This window comes from Microtus oregoni, unplaced genomic scaffold (assembly GCF_018167655.1).
Source record: "Microtus oregoni isolate MIOR12 unplaced genomic scaffold, Mior012 000013F_ref0000133, whole genome shotgun sequence".
Lineage (NCBI taxonomy): Eukaryota > Metazoa > Chordata > Mammalia > Rodentia > Cricetidae > Microtus > Microtus oregoni.
The window spans coordinates 20,676,478-20,684,642 of NW_024543072.1; positions in this window are offsets into that span (position 1 = coordinate 20,676,478).

Below are 8,165 nucleotides of genomic sequence, written 5' to 3' on the forward strand. Positions count from 1 at the left end.
ATCCACACTTCTGTAGATTTCACAGAACATCTTTTCCTACACTCCTTCCCTCAATTGTATCCTAGCCCACAGCTCAGTCTGTAGGCTGCTTGTAGACTTTCTCTGCTCTTTCTGTTTCCTCAGCAGACCCAATCCCTCAGGCTCATCCTAGCTGCAGCCTTCCTTCCTCCCTGTCTATGCTTTCTGTGGATCCCAGATAGCATCCCATCCTGAACTCCCAGAAATCAAAGTCTACACCTATAATCACCTTAAACCCAGATGCTTAAGGATAAGTTTCCACCAGAACCCAGCTGTTCTGCCACAGCAGGCCCTAACAGCTGAAGCGCACAGGTGCAAGTGTGTGCGCACACACATGCACACACACAGACTTTAAAACCACCTATGTGAAGGTGATAGAGGTCTTTAAAGAGGAAATGAATAAATCCCTTAAAGAAAGCTGGGAAAACACAACAGTTAGACAAAGTGAGTAAATACCTTAAAGCCAAGAAAAACAGTTGAAGAAAACAAATTCTTTCAAGACCTGGAAGTGGAAATAGAAGCAATAAAAAAAAAAAAAAACAGACACAAACTGAGGGACTTGTGGAAATGAAAAATTTAAGAATTTGAGCAAGAACTATAGAAGCAAACTTCACCAACTGAATATAAGATAGAAGAGAGAATCTAAGGCGTTGAAATATATGATAGAAGACTATCATATTGACTAAAGAAAATGTTAAATTTAAAACTTTCCTGATGCAAAACATCCAGCATCATATCTGGTACACTATAAAAAGACCAAACTTAAGACTATTAGAATTAGCATAAAGAGAATTCCTGCTCAAAGCTCAGCAAATATTTTCAGCACAATCAGAAGAAAATTTTCCTAACCTTAAAAAGGAGATGCTCATAAAGGTACAAGAAGCATACAGAACACTGAGTGGATTGGGCCGGAAAAGAAAGTCTCCTGGCCACACAATAATAAAAGTTAAATGTACAGAACAAAGCAAAATTACAAAAAGCTGCAAGGGAAAAAGAGCAAGTAACATAAAAGCAGGCCAATTAGAATTATACTTCTCAATGGAGACTCTATAATAAGCCAGAAGGGTCTGTGCAAATGTGTTCAGAGTCCACAGATGCCAGTCCAGACTACTATACCCAGCCAAAGTTTAAATCACCATAGATGGGGTAAATAAGATACTCCATGTTAAAGTCAATTTTAAAGAATATCAATGAATACAGGAGGTGGTAGATGGTAAACTCGCACCTAAGGGGGTTAGCTATACCCATAACACCGGAAATAATCTCACACTAGCAAAACCAAAAGAAGAGAAGCATATACATACCTACCACTACCACAACCAAGTAGTAACAGGAATCAACAATCTTTGGTATCTCAATATTAATGGTCTCAATTCTCCAGTAAAAAGACTCATACTAACAGAGTGGATGCAACAACCATTCACCCTGTTGCATTCAAGAAACACCTCAACACCAAGGATGGATACTACAGGGTGAAGGGTTGGAAAAAGATCACCCAAGCAAGTGGACCTAAGAAGCGAGCATTTTTAATATCTAAGAAAATAGACTTCAAAACTAGTAAGAGATGGGGAAGGATACTACATACTAATTAAAGGAAAATGTTGTGGTAGGAGCGGCGAGGCTGGGCTGCGTCCCGCCACCCAGCTAGCTTTACCCGAAATAATTACACAAACTATTCTTTTAAACACTGCCTGGCCCATTAGTTCCAGCCTCTTATTGGCTAGCTCTTACATATTGACCTAACCCATTTCTAATAATCTGTGTAGCCCATGAGCTGGCTTACCAGGAATGATCTTAACCTGCGTCTGCCTGGAGTGGGAGAATCATGGCGACTCCTTGACTCAGCTTCTTTCTCCCAGCATTCTGTTCTGTTTACTCTGCCTACCTAATTTTATGTCCTAATTTTATGTCCTATTAAAGGGCCAAGGCAGTCTCTTTATTTAACCAATGAAATTAACACAAGCCAGAAGACTCTTCCCCCATCAGGAAAATTCTACCGAGTGACATTTCATTTCTTAGTATCTATACCCCAAACACAAGAGCATCCACTTTTGTAAAAGAAACATACTACATCCTAAATCACACACTGATAGTGGGAGACTTTAATACCCTGTTCTCACCAATGGGCGGGTCATCCAGACAAAAATTGAACATAAATACTGGAGCTAGCAGACTAAACCAAATGAACCTAAAAGATATTTGACCCAAACACAAAAACATATAACTTCTCAGTACATTATAGAACTTTGTCCAAAACTGACCACATACTCAGTTACAAAGCAAGTCTCAACAGACAAAAGAAGTTTGAAGTAATTCCCTGCCTCCTGTCAGACCACTGCAGACTAAGGATGGATATCAACAACAGAAACAACAGAAAGCTTACCAACTCATGGAAACTGAACAGCTCTACTGAAAAATGGGTCAAGACAAATTAAAAACTGTCTAGAATTAAATGAAAATGAATCAAAGCTTACCAAAACTTATGGGACACATGAAATTGGTGCTATGAGCGAAGTTCATAGCACTTTGTGCCTACATAAAAAAATGAGATATCATGCTAGTAACACAACTGAAAGCTCTAGAACAAAAAAGTAAATATTCAAGAGGAGTAGATGGCAAGAAATGGTCAAATGCAGGACTGAAATCAGTAAAATAGAACAATACAGGGAATCAATGAAACAGGAGGTTCTTTGAGAAGATCAACAAGATAAACCCTATTCAGACTAATTAAAAGAGATACAAATTGATAAAATCAGAAATTAAAAGGGGAGCATAACAGTAGAGACCAAGGAAATTCAGAGACTCATAAGGACATATTTTAAAAACCTATTCTCCACAAAAATTGGGAAATCTAAAAGAAATGAGTAATTAACTCCATAGGTACTACTTTATCCAAGTTAACTCAAGATCAGAGAAATAATTTTAAATAGACCTATAACCCCTAGTGAAATAAAAGCAGTCTCCTACAAAACAAAGAGCAAACAAACAAAAAACAACCCAGGACAAGATGGTTTTAGTACAGAAGTCTACCAGACTTTCAAAGAAGAGCTAATAACCAGTACCACTCAAATTATTCTAGAAAATAGAAGCGAAATATTGCCCAATTTATTTTGAGGCCACAATCACCCTAACACATCCACTCCCACAGTTAGGACTTCCACAAAAACACCAAGCTAACAGCCTTCACATACACAGAGGGCCTGGTGCATATCTGTGGAGGCTCTGTGTTTGTTGATTCAGTCTCTGTAAGCCCATAAAGAACTCTAGAAGCTACATACCAGAAAACCAAATAATCCAATTAAAAAGTGGGGTACAGATCTAAACAATTCTCAAAAGAGGAATTTTAAATGACTGAGAAACACTTAAAGAAGTGTTCAACACCTTTGCAGGGAAATGTAAATCAAAATGATTGTGAGATTTTATCTTATACCTGTATGAATGGCTAAGATCAAAATCACAAATACCAGCTCACACAGGACTGTGGAGTAAGGGGGAAACTCCTCCATTGCTGCTGGGAGTGCAAATTGTACAGCCCCTATGGAAATTTATATGGCAGTTCCTCAGAAAATTGAGACTTGATCTGCTTCAAGAACCAGCTATACCACTCTTAGTTGCACAACCAAAGGATGCTCCCTTCTACCAGAAGGACATGTGCTCAACCAGGTTTATTGCAACTTTATTCATAATAGCCAGAAGCTGGAAACAGCCTAGATGTCCCTAAATGGATAAAGAAAATGTGGTGCATTTACATAATGGAGTATTACTCAAGAGTTAAAAACAATGACATGAAATTTGTAAGCAAATTTCATGGAACTTGAAAAAAATCATCCTGAGTGAGGAAACCCAAACATAGAAAGACAAATGGGGTATTATTCACATGTAAGTGGACATTTGCCATTAAGTAAATGATAACCAACTATAATCCACAGACTCGGCAGGATTAGGTCGAGGAGGGTGCTGGGGTGGGAGGGAAGCATGGGTTTCCTTGGGAGGGAGAAATAGATTCTGTGGGTGGACTTGGGATGGGAGTAGGAAGATCAGGTAGGGTCGGAGGTGGGATGGGGGGAGAATTCAAGGAGAGACAGCAGGAATTGGGGGACATTGGGAGGGTGGTGTGGAAACCCACTGCAATGGAAACTTCCTCAAATCTATGAGGGTGACCCTAGTGAGGACTCCTAGTAATGGGATAGAGAGAGTCTGACTGAAATAGTCATTTCTTGTAGTCAGGCAAGGCTCCCAGCGGTGGAACTGGGTTACATTTGGTTGAGCTGTTGGCCAAGGGGATCCTGTGGAAATCCCTAAGCGGCCCAGACTGATGCTAGGACAGAGGGTCACTCTCTGAAAACTGACAGCAGGGGCCCATTGCCAAGGAAACATCCACATGGCTCATTGAGCAGAGAAGTTGATCTGGTGCCTGCATGGAGCCTTCATCCCTAGTTCTAGTCTCTGTGGTGTGGGAAGGTATTCTGCAGACTATAGGAAGAGAGACCTGGACACCAACCCAGCCACAAACCTTCCATCTATGACCTGTACTGCCCACAAGATGTGCTGGGGCATAGAACTTGTGGGAGGGGCCAGTCAATGTCTGATTAAACTTGAGGCCCACTCCATGGGAGGGAGCCCATGCCCAACACTGCTTGGATGACGAGAATGGGTAACCCAGAGACCTATGGTAGAACCAAAAAAACTGGTCTAAAAAATTAATGAAATGATTTTTAATGTTATTCTGCTATACTCATAGATGGGTACTTTGTCCAGTCATCATCAGAGAGGCTTCCTCAGGCAGCAGATGGGAGCAGAAACAAACCCACAGCTAGACATTATTAGGTGAGGAAGTCTAAACTGGAGGTTCAGGGAATCCCAAGGAAGAGAGGTGGAAAGATTGAAGGAGTTAGAGGGGATGGAGGACACCAAGAGAGTATGACTCACTCAATCCACTAAGCAGGGCACTTAGGAATTGTGGCATATTTTTGTTTGTTTGTTTGTTCATTTTTTTTTGAGCCAAGGTTTCTCTGTAGCTTTGGTGCCTGTCCTGGAGCTAGCTCTTGTAGATTAGGCTGGCCTCAAACTCACAGAGATCCCGCCTGCCTCTGCCTCCCGAATGCTGGGATTAAAGGCGTGCGCCACCATCGCCCAGCTGAATTGTGGCATATTTTGATTGTATCTGATGCTCCTGACTACCAACAAAGTTTACCTTGAATCAGAGGATGGAGTTAACTACTAGCTGACCAGAATGTGCCATAAAGGTTTTGGAGGACCCAGGACATATAGAGAGACACAGGAAGTAGTAGTAGGAAGGGGTTTAGAAAGATTCGCAGCCCTTTTGTATGGAGGAAGGAGAGAGAGGAGATAACTGGTGACTTCTCTGCTGCTTCTCTGATCAAACAGGTTTTCACCCCAATAGCTGACTCCTGAGTTTTATTTAATAATAGAACAATATAAATAATTGCTTGACTTCTGGGCTCACAGCGACTGAATCAACAAACACAGAGCCTGCACAAATCTGCACCAGGCCCTCTGTGTATATGCTATGGCTGTTAGCTTGGTGTTTTGGTGGGACTTCTCATAGTGGGAACCCTGTGCCTCTGGCTCTTTTGCCTGCTCTTAGGACTCTTTTCCTCCTGTTGGATAACCTACATATGAGGGCTTTTTCCTTGTCTTACTGTATTTCTCTTGTTGTGTTTAGTTGTTGTCTTTGAGGCCTTCTGTTTTCTGAAGGGAGACAGAGTGGGGAGTGGATCCAAGGGAGATGGAGGTGGGAGAAACCTGGGAGGAGTAGAGGGAAGGGAAACCGGTCAGGATGTGTTATGTTAGAGAAGAGTCTATTTTCTTTTTCATTTTTCTTTTTTCCTTTGGTTTTTCAAGATAGGGTTTCTCTGTAGCTTTGGGGCCTGTCCTGGAACTAGCTCTTGTAGACCAGGCTGGCCTTGAGCTCACAGAGATTCACCTGTCTCTGCCTCCCGAGTGCTGGGATTAAAGTGCGCTACTACTGCCCGGCTATTTTCAATTTCACACACACACACACACACACACACACACACACACACGTAAGAGTTCATCACTTAAGATATAAATTTTTTTGAAGGGATGGTGGAAAGAAATGGTTACCTATAAACAAAGATGGTTTTGATTTGATCCAAAAATTCAAACTTGAAACCATGAGCTTACATGGAAAATTAAAATGGGTTTTTGCCCCCCACCCCTTTTTCAATACAGGGTTTCTCTGTGTAACTCTGGCTGTCCTGAATTCACTCTGTAGACTGGGCTGGCCTTGAACTCATAGAGATCTGTCTGCTTTTGCCTTTCCAGTGCTGAGATTAAAGGCATGTGCTACCACCGCCCAACAGATATTGTTTTTAGAATACTGGAAGTATATATATATATATATATATATATATATATATTTAATTTTTTAATTCATTTATTTATTAAAGATTTCTGTCTCTTCTCCACCACCGCCTCCCATTTCCCTCCCCCTCCCCCAATTAAGTCCCCCCCCCCAGCCCGAAAAGCAATCAGGGTTCCCTGTCCTGTGGGAAGTCCAAGGAACCCCCACCTCCATCCAGGTCTAGTAAGTTGAGCATGAGTTAAGTTTATTTTCTAGGAATTGTAACTGATTGAAGACATGGGTAAAATCTTTATGTTCCTGAAAACTCATATGTACATGGAACGGGAGGGTTTATATTATTTCTGACCAACAATGGGATTTGATGTCTCATTACATGATGTTTTTGTAAAGCCATTGGTATTTATTTTTACTTGTTTTGGACAGTATCTCACTGAACTTGGGATCTGGCCTTAAACTCTCCTATATAGCTGAAGCTACTCTTCAACTCCTGATCCTCTTGGGCTGGGATTACAGGTGTGTGCTCCCAAGCCTGGCTGTGAACCTACATACCATAGGTCCTCCTTTCCCTGAGCATGACGGGATCCCCTGTGTTAACCTCTGAGTCGGCATCTTCCTGTGAAAGGAAGATTTTACTATTTTACCCATCCACCCTCGATTTGTGCCTCCCAGAACACTGACTGCCAAAGGCGGTCTTCCAGCTACCACCCAACTTGCCTTGGTCAGAAGTGCAGATTCAAGGGCTCACTATCAAACTCCTCAAGGGAGACTAGGGTGGGGCCGGCAGCCTGTGTCTTAAGTGGTTCTGGCCAGTGGAAAGGTTGCTCTGGTAGAACTAGAACAACCAAAGTTAATGTTAGTGTATCTGGAAGACTTGCTGTTGGAGCCAAGGCGTATGCAGGGACTACTCCAGGTCTCTCTATGGCTTGTACGCTGGCATCTTCTTCCCTGTCTTCATGTCTTTTACATAAGTGTACATCCACCTTTCTTTTCTTATGAGGACAGTACTAAGTGAGGACCCACTTTAATAACATATTTAAAGACCTATTTCCCAATAAGATCATCCTCTGAGATTATGTGGTAGGATATTTTTCTTTTTCTTTTCGGTTTTTCAAGACAGGGTTTCTCTGCATTGCCCCAGCTGTCCTAGAACTTGTTCTCTTGACAAGGCTTGTCTTGAACTCAGAGACCTGTCTGTCTCTGCCTCCCTGGTGCTGTAGTTCAAGGTGTGACCTCCATGGCAGGATTTCCATTTGTGATTGAAAGAATGCAGTTGGCGCGCCCATAACACTTGGAAAACACGGTCCTTGTGGACCAGCTTTCACGGTGCCAGAGAGCTTCCTGCCAGGTTCCAAAGGGGAGAAGCAACAACTGCTCTACCCAGCTATGATGCCCACAAACCACAACAATGAGTTGGGCATGGCAGTTCAACCCTAAGCTGGCAGTAGTGGCACACACACTTTAGAGGTAACCGAGGGCTCTGGAATTGGACTTAAGACCTAATTAACAAGGGAGAAACAGTGCCTAGTACTGGAAACCTAGCCAGCTACCCAATGCTAGTGAAGTTAAGGATCTTAGAGGAGAATTTACAGCTGCCACTTTGCTACACCAGTATAAACCCTGACTGCATTCTACACACGTGGCCTTAGATACGCAGTGAGTGTAGGCCTCACCCCTCAAGGAACACTGTCTTTGCGACAGATGGAGACCGTTACCGAAAGCTACAACTGATCAAAAGGCAGAGTTGTGGAGCGAGACCAGTCCCAGTGGGTTTAAATACAAAACAACTCTCCACACTGAA